Source organism: Cherax quadricarinatus, chromosome 45 (assembly GCF_038502225.1).
Source record: "Cherax quadricarinatus isolate ZL_2023a chromosome 45, ASM3850222v1, whole genome shotgun sequence".
Lineage (NCBI taxonomy): Eukaryota > Metazoa > Arthropoda > Malacostraca > Decapoda > Parastacidae > Cherax > Cherax quadricarinatus.
In genome coordinates this window covers 31,497,103-31,521,854 of record NC_091336.1, presented here as the reverse complement: position 1 = coordinate 31,521,854, position 24,752 = coordinate 31,497,103, and the positions used below count along the sequence as shown (strand labels likewise).

Below are 24,752 nucleotides of genomic sequence, written 5' to 3'. Positions count from 1 at the left end.
CACACATGAGTGTATAACTTAGTGCTCCATGAAAGTATACATATAATTATATAACCTAGTGCTACATGAGAACATACACATGGTTGTATATTATAACTAGGTGGAAAACCCATACAGCACATAATTGTATAACCTAGTGTTCTATAAGAACACACACATGGTTGTATATCTTATCCAGGATGAATACCCAATGAGGTAATAATATTCTCTGGGGGCAAGTCTTAGCTTTATTGGGTATAATAGTACAGGCAGTGTGTTGGCTGCTAGCCCATGCCCAGGCTGAGGGCCTAGGTGAGAGAGCTGGGGGAGTGTGCTTTGCTGGAAGGGTGTCTGGTGTGAGAATGAAGGGGGATGCAGAGTTTTGCCCAGTCAGCTCTAGGTTTGAACTCTCCCCACCAGACAGCAGCACGAGGCCTTGGTGGCATGATGCAGAAATACAAAACTGACTGGATACATTGCTTGGCTATGCTACATATGGCCATCCCAACCATGACAAAACATGTTTAAAAACTCTCTCATCAGGAACAGGGCACTGGCATGGAAGCAGACATGAATAGCAAAATATTACATGCAACAAAAAAAAAAAACTTACTGCCAGGGAGGAAGAAAAAAAGGGGATGTGCTAAAAAACAGTGACAACACAGTAAGCCATAGCAGGGTGTCACTGTATGCAGGAACTCTAGCAGGAGGAAATACGCTATCCTGGAACTGGACTGCAGACTGTGCAACACATCAAAGAAACATCGCTATGGCTGAGCTGCACAGCAGGATATGGTCACTGACTGGAACAGTGTAGCAGATTAATCATTGCAGGGTAGTCACTGCAGAGTTCACTCAGCCTGTGGCATGACTTGGTGGTGACGGTGAGTGAGGCATCGTGGGAACTCGGTATACTGGAATAGGTGCCTGTAGACTGTGCGACTCCAGGAGAACTCTGGACCAGGATTGTGTTGTCAGTTGGGTTGACTCAGCAGCAACATGTGGCAGTGCCAGCAAGTGGGGTATCATGGAGATGATGATGATGATGATGAGTGGGTGAGCTGTATGGATGACTCAGGTGGAAGTGCTGGTAGGCAACAGTGGCCAGATAACGACTCTGAATGTGAGAATCGTGGGTGAGACAACCCAGGTGGTGTGACATCAGCAAGAGGTGGCGAGCATAGTTTCTCTCTGTACAGGGTACTCGGACAACTTACGCATTTGATGCCAGGACTGACTGTAGTCAGTGGGCAAGTAGTTACAACAGGGTGTGACCTGTAACCCTGAGGCATGTGTTACAGTGGTCTAGGCACAGACCGCACTGAAAACACACAAACAAAAGTTAAGCGCACCCATAACTAAACATGAGGTATCACAGTTACATGGTACATGTATGTATTAACAAAATAATGGTTTTCTGGGCAAAAATGAATATGTGGTTATGGAGCAATAGTATGAAACACTGAGAGGAAATAACATGTGACATACAATACTCAAACACATGCTCTGTTGTTGGGCAACACTGAACACTTCAACATTTTCTCTCTCAATTTTCAGAGATTACTAAAAACACTTTAAATATGCTATGAAACAAGGTTAAACTGGCAGTGTAACATCATGATGTGACATCTTAAGGTGACGTCAGGGCAATGTCTTGGGAAGACGTCATGGTGTGTTGTATGTGACATCATGGTGTGATGTATGTGACATCATGGCATGATGTACATGACATCAAGGTGTGACATGGTTGTATAACCCACAAAAAATTTAACCACTGAAAAAAATAGAATATGCTGTATATCAGTAGCATAAATGTTAAAGTTATACCACAGCACACAATGGAAGTACTCACATAGGTGTAATACCTACATAAGTTGACAGCATATATTATCAAATAGTTGTATTAAGAACAAGGCAAAATATAACATTACCCGGTGAGGACATTCATGTGTTCATAAATTTAAATTAATCAAATTTTCATATGACAAACATAGGTTTGATACCAGTAAAGAAAAACAAAAGCACTGAACACTACAAAAAAACATTAATCTTTCCTAAGGAGCGCTGCTCCTCATATTAGTGTTGTGGCCGTGCATGACAGCTTCCACCTTAGCTTTTCAAAATAATCTCAGCAACTATTTTTGTTACTGATGACACTTGAGGGATGTGGAGAAACTTCTTAATCCCTTATCAAACATGAAATGCCTCACATGAAAGACAACAAAAGGAAGCTAACAGTCATCAAATGTAAGTTTAACAATGTTGCATAGATATTTTTAGTTAATGCACAGAGAACAAATGAAGTGTTAATGCAGGATAGGAAACCACTTTAGTCAGAGCTATTGGTATAGTACATATGACTTGTAAACTCTATGCTAGAGAACAATCATATGTGAGACAACAACTGTTTCAACACTGATTTAGGCTAGAAAGTCCAAGTGCTGTGATGAGTGTATCTACAAATTCAAGGAAAGACAAGACTGCTAACTGCACCCTGCCACAAAGTGTGGAAAGCATCCCAAGGGTTCACCACATTCAGAATAATGTTACTAATCCTGTATTCATGCAGGACATAGGTAGGGTTTGTTGCCTGAAGAGTAAAGAATTTTGTTTTTGTAGATGGACACGAAAACATCCTAGACTTGAGCAACAATAATGACTTCACATGCAGTCATTATTGCTAGAGATTTGTTGAATAATAAGGACTTGCAAGTCAGCTGTGTGGCAGGAAACACCTGGGCTATGGTCAAGGGAAAGCAAGGCCACCCAAGAACAAGCCTTAGATATTGAATACAGTGGACCCCCGCTTTACAATCACCTCCCAATGTGACCAATTATGTAAGTGTATTTATGTAAGTGCATTTGTACGTGTATGTTTGGGGGTCTGAAATGAACTAATCTAATTCACAATATCCCTTATGGGAACAAATTCGTTCAGTACTGGCACCTGAACATACTTCTGGAATGAAATAATATCATAAACTGGGGGTCCATTGTATATCCAAGACAGGCTCTAGGGACAGCCCAACAAGGTTGCATAAACAGAAATGTTGGTGGGGGGCTGTATCCCTCTTGGGTTTGGACTGAAGGAAGGAAAGGGAAGAGATATAGCCCTTGGGATACACAAACAAGGTGATGCCCAAGTGCTGTGGCAGCTTCAACAGGGGGTCACTCCTTTGCTTTCACTAGCAACTTTATTGTAATGGGAGGAAGGTCCTCTATATTAATGGGCGAATGCCCTGTTACTTTCAACTTTTTCCCAGGCTGCACACATAGAAGCAGTGGTAATAACGGTGGACATATAAGCCTGTCAGTAGGTTTTTGGTATCTGTATAATAAAATGAGCATGCACATTTGCCAGTTTAAAGCTAGAAAGTGGTTTGTAGTAGTTGTAATGGTAGTGACCCTATGTAGCACAAGAGCAGTCAGGAGACTACCAGAGACACACACTTTTGATAATGTATTAATGTTGGTAGAATTACTGACAATATGTTAGGTAAAAGGACACAAGTGCAACTTATGTGACATTTTATTGTGGCAACATTTCGCTCTCCAGGAGCTTTAGCAAGCTGTTACAAACAATACATGAACAGAGAGGGTATATATAGGCTTAGAAAGAGGTGTAATACTAGTGGAAGTACAATGGAACCTTGACTTATGAGTGTCCCAACGTACAAGTTTTTTTTGAGGTACAAGCCGTCACTCAGTCGATTTTTTGCTCTAAGTTACGAGCCAGCATCCGAGTTACGAGCCAGCTCCCCCCGCTTTCCCCTCAATCCAAAACCTACACACCTCGCCTGTTTATCTATGAATTCATGCTTTAATTCCATGGAAATCCTCTTTTTCTTCTCAGCACTGTCCTTTACACTTACTTTCTTAGGACCCATGCTTAGAAAAACAAAATTTGGCCAAATGACTAAAACATGTAAGCAAAACATGAGAGAAATACTCTCATACTGAGGTAAACAGTGCAATGAGTTGGTGGCATTCTGAAGCTCTCATTATTATTATTATTATTATTATTATTATTATTATTATTATTATTATTATTATTACTATTATTATTATTATATAATACATGTAATATTATAATAATAATGAGTAAGCCTCAGTTCCCTAAATTAATAATAATAATATAATAATAATTATATGTACTGTAACAATAATAATAATAATAATAATAATAATAATAATAATACATACATACATACATACATACATGATACGTAATAATAATTCAGAATGCTGCCACTAGATGGCACAGCCGATGGCAAAACATCCGGTAAGAAATCCACATGTTTGCATCACTGTGGGAGCAGTTCTCTCTTGCTTGCTTGCATATCTTTTACAGTCATTTGGCTAAATTTATTTTTTCTAGCCATGGGTCCTAAGAAAATAAGTGCAAAAGACAGTGCTGAGAAGAAAAAGATGATGATTCACATGGGATTAAAGCAAATTGTATCAGTTAAATTCAGCAATCAAAAAAAAAAATTGTATCGGTTAAGTTCAGTGATAAAGTGTAGCATTAAGAGTGTAGCAAGTTAGTTAAGTGATTAAATGATAGAAAAAGGACGAAACGAGGACACTGCTGCTGCTTCCACTGCCATCATCACTCATATTATGGCCTATTGTATTCATTCTAGTTTATATATCATGTTTCTCTGTTAATTATCTTGTTTATTATGTCATATTAGATTAATTGTGATAGATAAATAAGCCGTAGAGTTATATTGGAATATTTTGTCCTGCCACTAGGATGGATTAATGGCATTTCAATTAATTTAAATGAGGAAAATTTATTTGATATACAGTGGAACCTTGGCTTATGACTGCCCCACCATTTATTTATTTATTTATTTATTTACAATTTGAGCACACATACAGAGGTACAAAAAAATACAGATAAGAGCAGCATGCCAAAGCCACTTATACTATGCATAGCATTACGGGCTGGCTTAAAATTAACTTAAGATTAACTAAGCAATGATGAAATCAGTGATAAAACATTAATGTAAACAGATTACTATAAAGCACAAGTGAGTATTACAAAGACAGGTCATATGGTTGCATGCATTGTTGTACATTCAGTCATATGGAGTATTCTGTTAGGTAGTGTATTTAAAAAATAATAAAGTTAGATTGGGTTTTAGGTTTAACATTTATGTGATATAATTGTGAGAAACATTTAAGATATACAATTTATAATGTTCAGTTATTCAGTATTTATTTGGTTTTGGGTGAGTAAGTGATCTTTGAGAAGAGACTTGAAATTTATAATCAGGTAGTGTTTCTTTTATATTTACAGGTAATGAATTCCAGATTTTAGGGCCTTTTATGTGCATTGAGTTTTTGCATAGTGTGAGATGGACACGAGGAACATCAAAGAGTGATCTGTGCCTTGTGTTATGGTCATGTGTTCTGTTGAGGTTGGCAAGGAGATGTTTGAGGGGAGGGTTAATATCAGAGTTAAGTGTTCTATGTATGTAATAGGTGCAGTAATAAGTATGGATGTTTTGTATGGTGAGTAGGTTTAGTGTATTGAATATTGGTGGAGTGTGCTGCCTGTAGTGAGAATTTGTTATCATTCTAACTGCAGCCTTTTGTTGGGTAATTAGTGGTCTGAGATGGTTAATTGTTGTTGAGCCCCATGCACAAATTCCATAGGTGAGATAGGGGTAAATAAGAGAGTGATATAGGGCCAGGAGGGCTGACTGTGGAACATAGTACCGTATCTTCGATAGTATGCCTACAGTCTTGGAAATTTTCTTAGAAATTTGTTGTATATGTGTATGAAATTTGAGTCTATTATCAAGGTGGATTCCTAAGAATTTTCCCTCTGTTAGCTTTGTGATAGGTGATCCATTTATCATTATGTTAAGAGGGACATCTGTAGCTCTGTTACCAAACTGAATGAAGTAGGTTTTGTCAATGTTTAGTGTAAGTTTGTTAGTCCTCATCCAGGTAGATATTTTCTGTAATTCGGTATTTACAGTATTGGCTAGCGTGACTGGGCTCGGGTGGGAGAAGACGTATGTAGTGTCATCTGCAAATAGTGTGGGTTTGAGTAATTGCGAAGCATTTGGTAGGTCATTTATGTATAGGAGAAAGAGAAGAGGGCCAAGGACACTTCCCTGTAGGACACCAACTGTAATTGGTTGTGCAGAAGAGTTTGCCCCATTTGCGAACACATATTGGCTTCTGTTGCTGAGGTATGACTTGAGGTAGTTGAGGGAGTGCCCTCTTATACCATAGTGTGACAATTTTACGTGGAGCAAGTCATGGTCAACTGTATCAAAAGCTTTACGTAAGTCAATGAAGATCCACAGTGGGACTTCTTTTTTCTCTATTGCAGTGTATATATGTTCTAGCATGTGTATAATAGCATCATTAGTATTTTTATTAGGCCTGAATCCAAATTGGCAGGGGTTGAGTATGTTTTGGGAGATAAGGTAGGAGTAGATTCGTTTATGAATTAATTTTTCGAAGATTTTTGAGAGAGGGTGTAAGTTGGATATTGGCCTATAGTTATTCAACTCTGTTTGGTCTCCTCCTTTGTGAATCGGGGTGACCCTTGCTATTTTGAGTACTGTAGGGAAGGTGGAGGATTCAGTGGATTTGTTAAAGAGTGTTGCAATGATTGGTGATAGCACTTGTGACACTTTTTTGTATATAAAGGGTGGTAAGGTATTTAAATCTCCTGCCTTGTTTTTTAGTGCGTTGATAATAAGGGAGACTTCGTATGGGTTAGTCAGAGCTAGGAACAGTGTGTTCGGGTAGTTGCCGGTGAGGTAGTCATTTGGTGGGGTATCTGAGCTTGGGATTTTATTGGCAAGGTTTTGTCCTATAGTGGAGAAGAAATCATTGAGTCTGTTTGCTGTTTCTGTTGGTGGGAGTTGGGGTTCATCTGATTTTGCTAATTTTATTTCGCTATTTCGTGATATCTTTTTTGTTCCCAGAATTTCTGATAGGGTTTTCCAGGTCTTTTTTATATCACCTCGTAAGTTGGATAATCTGTTCTCATAATACAATTTTTTTGCCCTTCTTATCAGGCTGGTTAGGATTGACGAGTAACGTTTTGTTTGGTCTCTGGTTATGTGACCCATTCTGTACTGTTTTTCATATTGGTGTTTTGTATTTATGGATTTGAGAATGCTGGGTGTTAGCCAGGGACTGTTCAGTCTCTTAGCTGTCATCTGTTTAGTTTTTTTAGGGCAGTGCTTGTTATAGAGGTATTGGGTCTTTTTTAGAAAATTATTAATACATTCGTCAATATCTGTATAGATTTCTAGCTCAGTGTGCCAGTCAATGTTTGCTACTGCTGTTGTGAAGTTATTAATGGCTGCCTCATTGTGAAGTCTGAAGGTGACTTTAGTAGTGTCTTGGGGTAGTTTACCAAGAGTTGTTATGAGGAAAGTAGGGTAGTGGTCTGTGGTATTATCTGTAATTATGCCTGATTTTAAAGGGGATATGGTGTTGGTCCAGATGTGGTCAAGTAGGGAAACACTAGTCTCTGTAACTCTTGTAGGTTTTGTTACTGTTGGTAGCAACATACAGTTACTCATTGTGTTTGTGAATTCAGTAACGTGTGGGTCCTGGTCTTGCAGGAGATTTATATTGAAGTCACCTGAGAGTAGTAAGTGAGAGGTTTTTGTAGGTATTTGGATTTGAATTTGGCTATTATATATTCCCCATGTTCATCCCTTGTGCAAGTATTAGTGATACATTGTCAGGATACAAACCGTTGTTCGATCGATTTTTTGTTTCTGGATATGAATGAAATTTCAGGATGCGTACTTTCCCCTCAAGGAAGGTTCCTTAAATAAATAAATAAAAATACTTATTTTTTTGCAAAGGTTAAAATGTGTGTTTACATATCATAATATGATTGGAGCAAAGAAAGCTACTATTATGCCGAGGCATTTAGGGCAGAATTTACTTAGTACAGTGGACCCCCGCCTTACGATATAATTTCATTCCAGAAGTATTTTCAGGTGCTGTTACCGAACGAATTTGTTCCCATAAGGAATATTGTGAATTAGATTAGTCCGTTTCAGACCCCCAAAAATACACGTACAAAAGCACTTACATAAATACACTTACATAATTGATCGCATTGGAAGCTGATTGTAAGGCGGGGGTCCACTGTACTTATAGACTACTTAAGTCTAAACAGGTCAAAAGTAGTGGTTACTAATGTTTTGCTGATGGAGGCACCAACTACTGGCAGCATTGTGAATTTTCTCTTTACTGTTATTATTATTATTATTACTACGTATATTGTATTATTATTATTAGTACGTATGTGGTGAGGGGCTCTTGATCTAGGGAATTTGATCTATGTTCCAGTTTCCTAAATTAGGCCTGAATACCTTCCATCCCATCCCCCACAAAAGTGCTTCCCCATTATAATAATAATAATAATAATAATAATAATAATAATAATAATAATAATAATAAGTATAATAATAATAATAAGTATAATAATAATAATAAGTACAATAATAATAATAAGTATAATAATAATATAATAATGTACTACAATAATAATTATAATAATAGACAGCTTCGAAAGGCTGTCACTAGATGGCAGTGAATACCACAGCAATGCGGGAGTAGTGATGGCCGCATCCACTTGCCATATTATGGCCTATTTTATTTATTCTAGAGTATATATCATGTTTCTATGTTATTTATATTGTTTATTATGCCATATTAGATCAACTGTGATAGATAAATAAGCCATAGAGTTGATATTAGCATTATATTGAAGTGTATTTTTCCGGCCTCTGAGGGCATGAATTCCACCGGAACAGATTAATGGCTTTTCAATTAATTTAAATGAGGAAAATTAACTCAGCATATGAACAAATCAGGATACAAAGAAGGTCACAGAACGGATTAAGTTCGTAAGCAGAGATTCCACTGTACGAGCAAACTGAGTTACGAACTAGGTCACAGAATGGATTAAACTCATAAGTCAAGGTTCCACTGTAGTAGTAATATTAGTTGTAGTAGTAGTAATAATACAATATGGTAGAACAGTCAACTTGCACATGAGTAAAAGGTAATGAAAGTTATTACTAAGGTACCATAAAAATAGGTTAGACAAATATTTGTTAGTGGTTGGATTTGAGAGGGCCTGTTTCAGTGTTTCTCCTCTGTTATGTTCTTGTGTAGTATTAGCAGCAGAGACTATGTGATGGCAGGGTTTATTGCTTTGAGGATTTTTGCTAATACTTCAGAGATGATGAAGCTGCCTTTATTTTGCTTGTGTTAGAAAAGTCAATTAACAATCATTCAAGGCATTTATGTCTGCAGAAATTACGTTCTCTGATCACTATTTGGGCGTCATTGAATTTCATGAGGTGATTGGTGGAATTTTGGTGCTGTACACAAGCGTTGTTCAAGTTATCATTCCTACATGTGTTAATGTGTTCATTGAGATGTGTTTCACCTAAATATATTCTATTGTAGCCTCCACAAAGTACGGTGGACCCCCGCATAGCGACTTTAATCCATGCAAGAGGGCTCGTTGTTATGCGAAATGATCGGTATGCGAATGAATTTTCCCCATAAGAAATAATGGAAATCAAATTAATCCATGCAAGACACCCAAAAGTATGAAAAAAAAAAATTTTACCACATGAAATATACATTTTCCTACACACAAAGAAAAGGATACATGCACAATAGTAGAGTAGTACATGCACAATATATATTGTGCATGTACTACTCTACTAAATGAAGAATAAATGACACTTACCTTTATTGAAGATGCAGCAATGACTGATGAGACACTGTGTCCTGGGAGTGCCTTTTCCTCCTGAGTACTGTAGGTCCTGTTTGGCATTTTCTTCCAGAACAGGCCTTATCACACTGTGTATGCCACTACGATTCTTAAATCTCTCAAACCAACCTTTGCTGGCTTTAAATTCACCAATATGAGCACTAGTTCCAGGCATTTTTCCCTGTTCACCTGGGTGTTAGTCGACTGGTGTGGGTTGCATCCTGGGAGACAAGATTAAGGACCCCAATGGAAATAAGTTAGACAGTCTTCGATGACACTGACTTTTTTGGGTTATCCTGGGTGGCAAATCCTCTGGGGTTAATTGTTTCTTGGTATTCTCAATAAGCCACACCAACAACGGTGCTACAGCAGTAGCAGCAGCAGCTGACAGTGCTACAGCAGCAGCAGACGGTACTACAGCAGCAGCTGACGGTGGTACAGCAGCAGCAGCAGCTGACAGTGCTACAGCAGCAGCAGACGATGCAACAGCAGCAGCAGACGGTACTACAGCAGCAGCAGACGGTACTACAGCAGCAGCAGCAGCAGCTGACGGTGGTACAACAGCAGCAGCAGCTGACGGTGCTACAGCAGCAGCAGCAGCTGACAGTGCAGCAGCAGCAGCAGCAGCTGACGGTGGTACAGCAGCAGCAGCAGCTGTACCACCAATAGTAGCGATGGTTGATTGGGGTTTATTATACAACCTGGCCAGCTCGGAGACACGCACTCCACTTTCATACTTATCAATGATCTTTTTCTTCATCTCTATAGTAATTCTCACCCTTATTGCTGTAGGGTTGGCACTAGAAGCTTTCTTGGGGCCCATGGTCACTTATTTTGCAGATAAAATCACCAAAAACACTGTAATAATACGAAATGTTCCGATTGTATGCTTGGATGTTACTGCGGAGGCTGGCTGGTAAACAATGCCACCGGCGGCACATGTGAGGCTAGCTAAGGGCGCACATTGGACGCGTCTCGGACGAACAGCGGTGAGCGGATTTTTGAGCGGTATGCGAGGCAAAATTTTTGCGATAAAAGCGAGTGGTATGCGGATTAAACGTTATGTGATGCCGACGGTATGCGGGGGTCCACTGTATAGTGTCAACTCCTGCAATGACTGATTCATGGTGGTTCAATTTTGTCCTGGTTAGATCCCTTGTGGAAGTGCTGGATGCGATGGTGACTCTAGTGTAAGCTTGTGCCAGTACCTTAGAAACGTTCAGTGCAACCTGGCTGTTTGGAAGGATTATAACTTTGTTAGGAGTGTTGTTGGTGCATGGAGAATTGATAATCTGAAGAGCTCTTTTCTTGCAGTCTTTGATGAAAAAGGAAGGAAAATGTAGATCAGTGAAGGTTTGGTGTATGTAAGTACATTCATTGTCAAGAAACTCAGGACTACAAAATCTCCGGGAGGTAAAGGAAGATTAAGGTCCTGACTGGCTTTACTTCATAGAATGTCACAAGCCACTGACATTCGTAAAGTCAATTTTCTTCTACCTCCTGGAGATTTTGTTGACTTGATTGAAATCTGCATTAATTTCAATTGCTTGAACAAACCTATGATATGGGAATGGGGTCCCCTATCAGTGCCATCTTAGACAACTTGTATATGGAACACCTAGAAGCTGCACACTTCAACATCATCCCCACCAGCATCACCTGGTTATGTTATGTGGACAATGTCCTCATAATAACTCCCAAATACTTTGATGTACAGAATCTTCAGGCAAGGCGCAACACAGCTGAACCGGCTATCCAGTTTACACTAGAAGAAGAGTCCAATGACAAGTTACCTTTTCTAGATGTCCTCATTCACAAAGTAGATAACAAGCTAAGATTTCAAGTTTACCATAAACCTACCAACAAAAATGATCTGGCCCACTTCTATTTCAGTCAAGATACTAAGATCAAAAGAGGTATCATCACTGGATTTTTCCTAAGAGCATAATACCGAATTTGTAGTCCTGAGTTTCTTGACGAGGAATGTACTTACATACACCAAACCTTCACTGATCTACATTTTCCTTTCTTTTTCATCAAAGACTGCAAGGAAAGAGTTCTTCAGATCATCAATTTTCCCTGTACCAACATCACTTCTAACAAAGTTATAATCCTTCCCAACAGCCAGGGTGCATCTAACCAGGACAAAATTGAACCACCACGAACCAGTCAATGCAGAAGTTTACACTATTACCTCATGAAATTCTACGATGCCCGAATAGTGATCAGAAAACCTAATTTCCACAGACGTAAATGCCTTGAATCACCATTAACCCTTAAACTGTCCAAACGCAGATCTATGTTTTTTTTACATGCTCTCTTATAGAGAAAATGAAGGTCGGAGCACTATGTTTGGAAGGGTTTAAGGGTTAACGATCACCTCCCAATGCGACCAATTATGTAAGTGTATTTATGTAAGTGCGTTTGTATGTGAATGTTTGGGGGTCTGAAATGGACTAATCTACTTCACAATATTCCTTATGGGAACAAATTCGGTCAGTACTGGCACCTGAACATACTTCTGGAATGAAAAAATATCGTTAACCGGGGGTCCACTGTATTTGTCTAACCTATTTTTATGGTACCCCAGTAATAGCTTTTATTACCTTTTACTCATGTACAAGTTGACTGTTCTACCATAATATATTGCTACTACACCTACCATCTGACTTACGACCTGCTCGACATATGTCCACTCGACTTATGACCGTACATCTGGCAGCTAGGCTGGGCCGGCTGATACATACCACTGTACAATATTTGACGATACTCGCGGTGGCAATGCATCATGCAGGCAGCATCAGTTTGAGTTACCCTGCCCTATCAGCAGCATCATACTGTATTAACTGTACTAACTGGACGGTAAATTTCACCATGGTTCCTAAGAGAAAGTCTGAATTTTGCACTGGAGATTGTGGCAAGAAGGCAAGAAAGGTTCTTACTTTCGAACTCTCTCTATTTGTTTTCACTGTTGCACATAAATCTGTCTGTATCTGTCTGCCTGTATATCTGTCTGTCTGTATCTGTCTCTGTCTATCTGTCTTTGTCTTCCTGTGTGTATCTGTCTTTCTGTCTACCTGTGTGTCTGTCTTTCTGTCTACCTGTGTGTCTGTTTGTCTACCTGTGTCTGTCTTTCTGTCTACCTGTGTGTCTATCTTTCTGTCTACCTGTGTGTCTGTCTTTCTGTCTACCTGTGTGTCTGTCTGTCTACCTGTGTGTGTGTCTTTCTGTCTGCTTGTCTCTCTGTCTCAGAGCCGCTCATGAACCAACAGGTATTACACATGAAGCAGAGTTGTCATATCATCAATATGATGCTAATATCACTATATAGCTTATTTATCTATCACAATTCATCTAATATGACATAATAAACAATATAAATAACATAAACACCTGATATACACTCTAGAATTTATTTATTTATTTATTTATTTATTTTTTATTTAGACATGATACATAGTTGTACAAAGAAATATAGTGACTGGGTGCACATGCCAAAAGCCCCTTGTATGCAGAGCATTATGGGCAAGCTTAAAATATGAACTTAACTACTTTAAACTTCACATCTTGCACCTGCGCTGGTGTGCAGCTACACATTAAAATCATTAAGAGTGTGTTATTGGTCTTGAAGATGCCATATTAATAATGACAATAATAACACAATAATAATCACTCTGAGGCACATAAATGTGCATAAAACATTAATATAGACATTTTGCTTAATGCATCTATGATTTTCTTTCAAAATTATATAATAAACACGCTATGTAACATATAAATTAACATAAATATGAGATGTTTTTCCAGTCAGCTTAACAGAGTGAACAAAAACCATTCGTGTCCGGGCTGGTAACAACAACAATAACAACAACTGGTTTGTCTGCAAAACTCGCGAACCTTCTTCACTCATTCTCTCTCTCGTTTATTCTTTTAATATTGTTTACTCACCTCTCACTCTACATTAAGACTACAGATATTTTAAAGTAATGAGTAAACACTATATTTTATTATAGTTTAACAATAATAATATTATTATTAATATTAGTACATGACGTGCTGTTGGAGTGTGAGCAAAGTAACATTTATGAAGGGGTTCAGGGAAACCGGCAGGACGGACTTGAGTCCTGGAGATGGGAAGTACAGTGCCTGCACTCTGAAGGAGGGGTGTTAATGTTGCAGTTTAAAAACTGTAGTGTAAAGCACCCTTCTGGCAAGACAGTGATGGAGTGAATGATGGTGAAAGTTTTTCTTTTTCGGGCCACCCTGCTTTGGTGGGAATCGGCCAGTGTGATAATAAAAAAAAAAAATAAATAAATAAATAATTAGTACATATGTATTATTGTAATAATACATAATAATAATTATTAATGTTCTTATTAATTTAGGGCACTGGAGCACAGATCCACAGTATAGCACTTTGTCTGAATTTTTGGGGTTATCCTAGGTAATTTACACTATGTATGATAACTTATGTGTACCTGTGAGAGAGAGAGAGAGACAGAGAGACAGAGAGAGAGACAGAGAGAGAGACAGAGAGAGAGACAGAGACAGAGAGACAGAGAGAGACAGACAGAGAGAGACAGAGACAGACAGAGACAGAGAGACAGAGACAGACAGAGACAGACAGAGACAGGCAGAGACAGACAGACAGAGATAGACAGATACAGATGGAGAGAGATCCAAATTCAGTCAGTCAGGCAGCCAATCAAAAGCCAGCCGGCCGGCTAGCCAGCCAAATACATATTACACATGTTCCAGAGTGTATTTCTCTTTACTTAGGGCATAGGTTATAGGACATTCTGGCAGGGTGACACTACCAGTGGTATTCTCCCATTCCACTGTGTCGACAATACTTAAAGATAACAGTAACATACGATACTGTATGAGATGTAAAATTTACAATACAGTGTACTACCATGTATACATAATATACAGTACATAAATGATTAAAGTATATTTATAGAAGTAAATTATGGTAAAAAGAATGAATAATGATTATACATTACATTACATTACTATGTAGGTAGTTTATATAGCAAAGGTTTGACATTATGCCCTACCCAGTATGTCGGCAATTTTCAAAGGTTCAACTTATGCCCATTTTAATTTACGACCAGTTGGTCAGAACTAAGCTCGGTCATAAAGAGGATGGTACTTGTACTACTATCGCTAGTATCACACCTCATTGTAAATAACAAAAAAAGGCACAATACCATGACTGGAACAATACACAAATAACCTGCACATAGAAGAGAGGAGCTTATGACGATGTTTTGGTTCGACTTGGACCATTTGTAAATTGTCCAAGTCGGACCAAAATGTTGTCGTAAGATCCTCTCTTCTATGTGCGGGTAATTTGTGTATACCTCACTGTAAGCCTACATATGCCCTCTGTGTCCACGTACTGTTTGTACCGGCTTGACAAAGCTCCTGGAGAGTGGAACATTGCCACAGAAAAATGTCATAATTGTTGCACTTGTGTCCCTTTACCTAACATAACTTTTGAAAATGTTTACTCATGGTTCAGGGGATTGCAACTGTATCCACAGAGAGAACAGAGGTGATAAAGATTTGTAACACCTGATTGCAGAGGATGAATTAGGGGACCATCAGCAATGAGGAACAGTTTGTATAAAGTTCCCAATCTGCTAGCTCAAGCTACTAATGGGAACGATGAGGTATGGTGTAATAATGAGAAGTAATGAGACAAGGGGGAAATGATGGCAATCAAGATCATTTACTACTGTCCAATCAGAGCCCAACACTATAATGGAAGATCTATAAAGGAGAAAGTATGGGTGCAAGATTCTAAAAGCGTAGGGGTACCATTGATCGAGACATGGAAAGTGTAGGGGTACCATTGATCGAGACACGGAAAGTGTAGTGGTGCCATTGATCGAGACATGGAGAGTGTAGGGGGTACCGTGATCAAGACATGGAAAGTACAGAGTAGGGAAAAGCCTCTAACTGGTCTCTGTGAGTCACAATTAGCACTCTTTCCAGAGCAAATGATGAGCACTAAAATCACCTAATAAAAGCAGAAATTACATGCTAGGTATAGATATTGGACATAAAGGGAAAAAGATATGAAAAACAAACTGCATATGACTTTCAATATGAACTTTGTGTCAAGAACAAGAAATATCATCGTGTATAAAAAGTGCACTTCCACTGTCTCACTGGAAAAGGATTGACTGACTGTAACAGAACAAATCCAGAGATTGGAATTCAAACTGCTTAACATATTTTTTGTTGTTGAAAACAAATACAGAGGACCCCCGATTAACGATCTTTTTTCATTCCAGAAGTATGTTCAGGTACCAGTACTGACCGAATTTGTTCCCATAAGGAATATTGTGAAGTAGATTAGTCCATTTCAGACCCCCAAACATACACGTGCAAATGCACTTACATAAATACACTTACATAATTGGTGGCATTTGGAGGTGATCGTTAAACGGGGGTCCACTGTACATACAGAGGAAACCTGGGAGATCAACATTTAGAGCATTCTCCAATATCAACTGTATCTTTTGATATACCACTTTAATAATGCCATTATTATGGCATTATAAGTAGTAGCTATGGGCTAGCATGATTAGTAAAGTCGATGTACACTGGCAGCAGCAAATTAGCATAAATAATAAAAGATCTGTAGGTAACTGGAGTAAGAAGATGTATTAACAGAAGAAGGTGTAGGGGGTTGTGGAGAGTGAGACTGAAGATAATGGGTGGTTCAGCATCCACTGTGGGCTTTGTCTCTTCAATAAAAGCCTACATGACCTCAGTAGTTTCTATAGTCAAGGAAGTGGCAGGTAGTGTGATGCAAGTAGAAAAAGTAGGAGAGGAATGATAATGGCAGCTGAAAAGATTAAGAGAGATGAAGGGATTTATGAGTGGTAGCAAGTGGTGGTGGATTTCTACAACTATCACAGATGCAGGAGTCAAGGTGCAAGGCACACTGAGAGCAAGAGTTAAGGATTAAGGAACAATAGGTTGGTAAGGAGGTTTGATGACTACGAGTTCTGAGTCTGAAGTTTTGGGGAAAATGACAAAAGCCCAGCTAGTGAAGGCTGCATGGGGTTTCCCACCAGGAGAGAGTTCCAGGATTAAATGCCCCCATGCCCAGTCCATGACTGAGAAGGTGAAGTTGTAAGAATGGGAGAGAGCAAAGAACTAGGAACGTAAGAGGTGAGAACTTTGTAAGGACTGAGCACAAGAGACTGTAGGATTATTATTATTATTATTATTATTATTATTATTATTATGATTTTTATTATTCTTACAATCAAAACTAAGCACTAAAGTCATAAGGGTCTGAGAAACTATGGGAGAGGTTTCAACAAAATCCTGTAGTCGTTGTGTAGCTCTGGAGTAGGAGAGCCAAGGTAGCTATCATAGTGTATGATAGCTTCTGTTTCTTCCTGAGACAGTGTATTTCACTTTCTCATTAGAAAAATGTACAGGGAGTACTTAGCCACAGTTAAGGCAACTAGAAGCATGGGGATGATGGGGGATGAGTTTAGCCACAGGATGGAACATTATGACCCACTACACTACAGACTGAACATTTTGTTGGTGATCTGCAATATTTGGCTGGGTGGCCAAAGTGCCAGAATTGTCTGTATTGTTGAAACATTGGTCAGAGATGCCATACCTGTAAGCACTGCCCCATTATATAAACCAAGGATGGAAGGTCTTGGCAGTTGAAAGGTACTTTAAACTACACTGCTAGGGAAACATATCCAGTGTTAGGCAGAGTAGATGTATGTTTCTACTTTGGTGATAGGAAGGTAATGGGGCTCAAGTTGCTTGTAAATGTCTGGGTAACATTTTAATACACTATAATACAACATTCTTGTTGTATTATAGTGTGTGTTAGATGATGGCAGTTGCGCAGCTTGAAATGAGGAAGGAATGGCTGTGTGGTGTGACTGGGATATAGTCACAGAGCAGATATGGGAAAAGTTGTTGTACTGTTCTGTATCATACATATAGTAACAATAATCGTTCCACTCTTGAAGGCATGGAAGGATTTGCTTTGGTCAACATATCTCATGAGTGCTTTGTTAATGCCATGGTTAGTAATGTAATCATAAGTGTTGTTGGCTGGAAGAATAACAATTTCATCCCAGTGTCTGCAAAATACATCTTGTAGAAAAAGTTTCTAGGTAGTGTTTTGTAGTATGTAAGTAAGAAGTTACAGCAGTTACTTCAGTATCATGATCATCTAGTATATGTTGAACTTATTTAAAAGATGGTTTGGAGTCAACCAACTGATTCAAGTGGGGTCAGCATTCAACCTCCTCTGTTCTCTTACCATAGATGTTGCTCACCTGCAAGCCATAGTTTTACCAGCCTGCTGAACTTGCTGGCATGGGGAAACAAAGAATTTATGAGTCACTGGACTTGGCACAAAGAGCTGAAGGAGCTAATGAAGCCAAAACCCACCTCAGTATGGCCATGACAGCAAAGGTGGCAATTCCCCCACTGGACATCAAGGATCTACCATCAGGGGGGACAAGAAAGAGAAGAAGGAAGTACAGCCTAGAGAATAAAAAAAGAGACCCACCCCAAGCAGCACCCATCATCAACACCATCAATATTGCCATCCACCTTCCCTACAAACCACATCTACCAGGTATAAACTACCTAGATGGAACCTCCAGAAGTGAGCAATGATTAGCAAAGCCAGCTGATTAGAAAGAGTACCAGAGGGGCCAACATCATACAGCTAATAATGGTGGAGGGGAAACCACAATGAACACCATGAGTTGTACACCTTCAGCTGCCACTGTTGGAACTGCAGGTAACATTCACTAGTATTCCTCCCATCAGAAGGCCTGTTGCATGATTACCCAATGTCCTGCCTGCAGCCACCCAAGAGGTCCTCCAGATGAATCAATTTCCTCCACTTAGTTGACAAACAATATGGCACTACCATCTGAAGGAATGCAAGATTAGAGCAACAAAGTTAACTATTTCTTTCCAAAAGGAGCACAATTTTACAAAGTAGGAAATATCTCCACTCTTTTCCAAAAGAGGAGAGAAATGTGACCAATGTATTCAGATTTGATCTAAGGAAGGAGAGAAGAGGTCCAAATCCTCCTTCACCACTACAAGGAACCCTCCTTGAAGGAGATATACAGTTCCTTGGAACAAGAACTCATTACTATCAAGGCACACCCCTTACCTGGAGTATACCTGGAGAGAGTTTCAGAGGTCAATGCCCCCGCGGCCCTGGGGGCGTTGTTTTGTTTCACTGTATTTTATTCTTATTTTATTACTTGCTTTATTTTGAATGTGTTCTTATTTTTCCCATCTGCCAACTCTGATACTTATATTGTGATTCTAATAAAAAACATCAACTAAACTGGAGTTTTCTTGCTGGAGTCGTTTTTTACAAGATAGGATTTTCTTGAAAGTTTTCTAAACACTAAACATCACTGTTGATTATCTCTTGTATATGAGTTTTCATATGATTTACTAGATTAGTTTCATGTAAAAAACTTTTTAGACACCTTGAACACTGATGAGTTTGTTCTCTGCTGTGACTTTTTGTGTGTTTTACTAAACTTAATTCCTGTGAGAAGCTTTTAGAACACACTGAGCAACTATATTGTTTCTCTTTAGAATGTACTTTTAAATGTAATGTTAACTGTGCTTTTGTTGAAAAGCCTTTCTGACATTCTGAACACTTGTACGGTTTATGTCCTGTATGGACTGTCATATGTGCAACTAAAGCATAGTGTCTTGAAAATGCTTTTGAACACTCTGAACACTGATACGGTTTCTCTCCTGTATGATTACGCATGTGTTTTACCAGAGAACATTTTACTGAAAATGTTTGTGGACACTCTGAGCATTGATATGGTTTCTCTCCAGTGTGAACTCTCATGTGTGTGGTGAGGTTGCTGCTCTGTTTAAAAGTTTTTTGGCACAATAAACACTGAAATGGTTTTTCTCCTGTATGAACTCTCTGATGTTGTTTTAGTGAGTATTTATCAATAAAGTCTCTTAGGCATTCTGAACACTGAAATGGTTTCTCTCCTGTATGAAGTCTCTGATGTTGATTTAGTTTAGATTTATAAATAAAACCTTTTTGACACACTGGGCAGTTATGTGGTCTTTCTCCTGTATGAATTTTCTGATGCTGTTTTAGTTTGTATTTTTCATTAAAACCTTTTTGGCACACTGGGCAATGATGTGGTTTCTCTCCTGTGTGAGTTCTATAGTGAGTCATGAGACGAAACTTGCACGAAAAAACTTTTGGGCAAACTGAGCACTGTAAAGGTTTCTTAACTGAACGAATACTCATGTTTGCTTTACTTTTTCAAGTTTTTAACAATAAATACATTTATGATTTATGTTACAGTATACAGCAGTTGACAATAATGTTGCCAGTCATTTAGTAGAATAAAAACTTGTATTTTAATCATTTGCAAATGCTCACATTTTCCTAGAGTAGACTTACTGTATAAGGATTGGACAACACCAAAATCTTTCCAATACTGATGCTCAGTTTTAGGTCAGTACTACCCTATTACTGTATTTTGAAAAATGATGAGGGTTTTTCATTCAATATTACCTGACATCTAAAACATACTCTTAATGAGTACTTATAGACAAAACAAACTGGTAATAAATTAATGTTAGTCCTTGGCATATTTTGATGACAAAATATAGTTTAAGTATACATGTATAAAATATACAATAAGTACTGAGTTCCCCTAAAGAACAATATTCTATAAGAGCTCAAAACTTCCAAGTGATTAGTGATATAAGACTCTTCCTACACAATCTCTCATAAGCAACAGAAGTGTAAGTTGTCACTGTGTAAATTATTAATAGCCATGTCTTCAGCAGATGCACTCTAGCTGCCATGTAAGTGTGATCAACTCAGTACTGTATGTTGCTACACTCTGTATCTGTATTTCCTGTTAACATATGTGACTACAACAAGGTGATGTCTTTGTACATTGTAAGTTTGGACAGGTAGCCTAACACATACAGGTTAACAGTGTTCAGACAGTATATACCGAGATGCTTGGCTTTACCTTTATAATATTATAGATTAACTATTTCGGACAGTGATTGCAACTTGGTGCCGATACTGGTAGTACCCAGTATTGCTGCCATTTCTTGAGTTGGATGACACTGGATGTTAGCAGTGAATGTATGCTACTGCACTGATGACACTGGATGTTACCAGTGAATGTATGTTACTGCACTGCCAGTGCACGGATCATCTGTAAAAAAAAGTTGAACAGTAAGTACCATTTCAGAAAAACTAAGACTATCTAGAAATACTAGACAATACACAAGCTACGTAAACTACATACATTGGAACCTCGGTTTTCGTCTGTAATTCGTTCCAGAAAGTCTGACGAAAACCGAATTTGATGAACACTGAAGCAATATTTCCCATATGAAACAATGTAAATCCAATTAATCCATTCCAGACACCCAGAAGTGTTAACAAAAAATACATTTTATAGAGAATAATTATAGTTTTACATACAGAAAACAATGAGAAATAAATAAAAAGGACTAATGAAATGGATAAATGAACAATTAACATAACTTTTACCTTTATTGAAGACTCTTGTTGGCATATGGAAGATGGTGAGGAGGGGAGAGGGAGGAGGAGGAGAGGTTATTGTTTGGAAAGGGAATCCCATTCCATAAAGACTTCAGGTATCAAGTCCCTATCTGGGGTTACTTCCCTTCTTTGTCTTTTACTGGCACTAGGATCAGTTTGAGTCACTGGACCCCTGTCACACAAAAAATCTGTCCAGAAAGGTCTGTGTCTGGTGTCTCTTTAACCCTTAAACTGTCAAAACAGATCTATGTTCACATGCGTAGTGCTCCAAAAGTAGATCTACGTTTTTTTACATATTTTCAAATAAAACAAAAAAAAAATATTGATCAAAGTTTTTTTACACGTTTTGAAATGTAATAAAAAAAAAGGTCTACGTTTTTTTTACATAAATACTTTCAAATGTTGAAAAAACATAGATCTATGTTTGGACAGTTTAACGGTTAAGATTTGCCGAAAATGGGACATGGCATTGTAATTGAACATGTTGCAGACATGGCTTGCAACAGCTTAGTTAGGTTGATATTTCTCCACAAAACTTTGCAACTCGCTTCACTTTGCACACATGTCCTTAATCACTGAAGAAGGCACATTCTCCCCTCTCTCTTCCTCCTCCTCTGAAGCAATTTCCTCAGTTGCGATCTGTTGCTGTTGCAGTTGAAGGCATTGCAGCTCTTCAGTAGTTAGCTCTTCCCTGTGGTCATCCACCAACTCTTACACATCCTGGTCACTCACATCCAACCCCATGGACTTCCCCAAAGCCACAATAGACTCCACAACAGGCATAGGGTTGTCAGGGTGAGCCTCAAACCCTTCAAAATCGTTCTCTTGAACACATTCTGGTCACGATTTCTCGGAACTTTCTTTGGCCCCATGGTGACTTATTTAGCAGTTGTACTCAATAAACAAGCACAAAAAACAATGGATTATTACCAAATGTTTCATATGAAAGTGCAGGATAATGTTTACTCGACGATAAACAAAGCCAGACTGACTCAGAACACGTGCATGGGATGCTTTGTGCGGGTGTGGGCAGGCGGACACATTCGGTACAGCTGATGAAAACCAAGGTAACAAACGAAAACTGGGGCAAAATTTTGAAGAAAAAAGTAATTGAAAACCGAATTTGACGAAAACCAGGGTAAAGGAAAACCGAGGTTCCACTGTACTGATATAAAATTCCAATGGTGATACCACAGTCACTTTAAAGGAAAAAATTCTAACAAATCTGACTGTTGTTATGCAGGGTTCTGCATGACATCATAATGTACATATAGTGGAGAAGTGTGCCATAATAATATGAATATTATAGTTGTAAAGAATAATTTTATAATTTATAATGTGCATTTGGGGGTACTGTAAAGTACTCTAACTGTAATTATAAAGAAATTCTGTTAATGATTTATTTTCCAAGGATGTTTGGGTATGCGGAGTAAGGTGGTTTGAGGGAGTCACGTGACATTAGCATGGTGTGTAGAGGCTGGCGTCGGAGATGCTGTGTATTTAAGATAAGTTTGTAGTTGTACACTCATTTTGTTTATCCAACTCAAGCCATAGGCTCGCATATGGCTTACCTGTATGTTCACCCAGGCTCTGACATGGTCAAGGTGCTGTGGGATGAGTGAAAAAATAAGAAATGAGGTTTGTAGTGTAATGACGGCCTGACGCTAACGAAGCCTAGTGGTTATGGTGGCTGAACCTCCAGCCAGCTGTTGTGTGTACCCTCATTTGGGCATTTAGAATTAAGGCTTTTCTGTTATGTTATGTTATGGTGACTAAATAGATATATTTTCCTAATTGGGATTTTTGCCTAACCCTCTGTTACCCAACCTCTTGAAGTACACATACCAGTTTAACGCTTTCTGTTTTGACTGGGATACCCCTGGGTGGCTGGTTTGGGCTTGAGATGTGTGTAACTTTTACCTTTGCCCTTAGACCAGGCTCAAGCCCCCAGCTATCCCACATTTTTGTGTAACAACTGTTATGACAAGAGTACATTTAAATTTTCAATTTATGGGAAGGCCCCGCTTATACAGCAGTGAGGTTACAGGTTACTGCTGTAAAGCAAAAATTGATGTAAAGTGAATCATAGTTACTTTTCAATAGCCTGAAAACATGTTTACACTATTATATATAAGTGAGTAATATGATTAGGCCTAAAAAATGCGTATTTTTTTTTTTATTCGCCGGTACACACAGTACACACACATTACTTACCTTACAATAATTTTGTTGTTAGCTTATAGTGAATAGTGAATATATTTATTATAGGAAGTCCGAATAAATGAAGAATGGATAACTGAAAACCGCTGCATTAAAAAAGTGCTGTAAAACGGGGCCTGCTTGTATCTTCTCTGGGGATAAAGACATGCCTCTCTCTAGATACTTTCATAAGAGTAACAAACATGTACATCTATAGACTAATGTCATAATACATGTCAATACAGTACACAAAACTGCTGGAAAAGTTTGGGAATGGTTGAACCAGGCAGACTGACATTACTCATCACTGTTAACCTTGAGTGTACACATCTTACTGCAGGTGCAGGAGAATGTTTAACCCTTTGACTGTTTCTGCCGTATATATACGTCTTACGAGCCAGTGTTTCAGAGGTATATATACTCAATAATTCTAGCGGCTTCAAATCAAGCAGGAGAAAGCTGGTAGGCCTACATTTGAGAGAATGGGTCTGTGTGGTCAGTGTGTACTGTATAAAAAAAATCCTGCAGCATGCAGTGCATGAGAGAAAAAAACTCCGACTGTGCTTTTGGATTAAAATGCCGACTTTGAGGTGAATTTTCCTATAGTATTTATGGTTATATTCTCATTTTCTTGGTCTCATTCGACAGAATTGAAAACATATTACAGAAATAGAGATGATATTGATTAGTTTCACAATGAAAACAACCTTGAAATTGAGCTCAAAGTAGCGGAAATGTTTGATATTTACCAATGTTCATGAGTAAGCAAATCACACCACATGTTCAATACACGTCAACTGGGGAGTTTGATATTCTTTCACTAGTGCATTGATATTATTTATACCATTTTTACAATAATGCAGTAGTCTCCATAACAGTAAATCTTCTGTTTTTTGTGTGAATAAAAAATCAAAATAGAAAACAAGAGTAATATAATATAGAGAGGCCTGGAGATGCTAATGAACAGAGGATATGTTATTTTAGTGCCAAAATGTCTGCATTGTTTATTCTGGACCATATTTTGAAACTGGCATCTTTTTTAACCTTTGCAGGCTTGCACGCCAGGGTTGGTGCCGAACTAGTACGCATAAATTCTAGCACCTTCAAATCTAGCAAGAGAAAGCTGGTAGGCCTACATACAAAAGAATGGATCTATGTGATCAGTGTGCACAGTATTAAAAAAAT

General features: G+C 38.4%; 1 long non-coding RNA gene across 2 annotated transcripts in view; it reads right to left on the bottom strand.

Annotated features, from left to right (window-relative positions):
• Positions 1–134: 134 nt before the first annotated feature.
• The window catches only part of LOC128694924 (uncharacterized), a 72,043-nt gene continuing 47,425 nt past the window's right edge, over positions 135–24,752 (bottom strand). Inside the window, exons 3-4 of one of the 2 annotated variants that reach the window (XR_008407923.2) lie at positions 20,824–21,015; positions 135–1,300 (exon numbers count right to left, since the gene is read on the bottom strand). This is a non-coding gene — a long non-coding RNA (uncharacterized lncRNA). Of the gene's footprint in view, positions 1,301–20,085; positions 21,016–24,752 lie in introns of those variants that run through there. The other variant, XR_008407922.2, reaches the window with a different exon arrangement.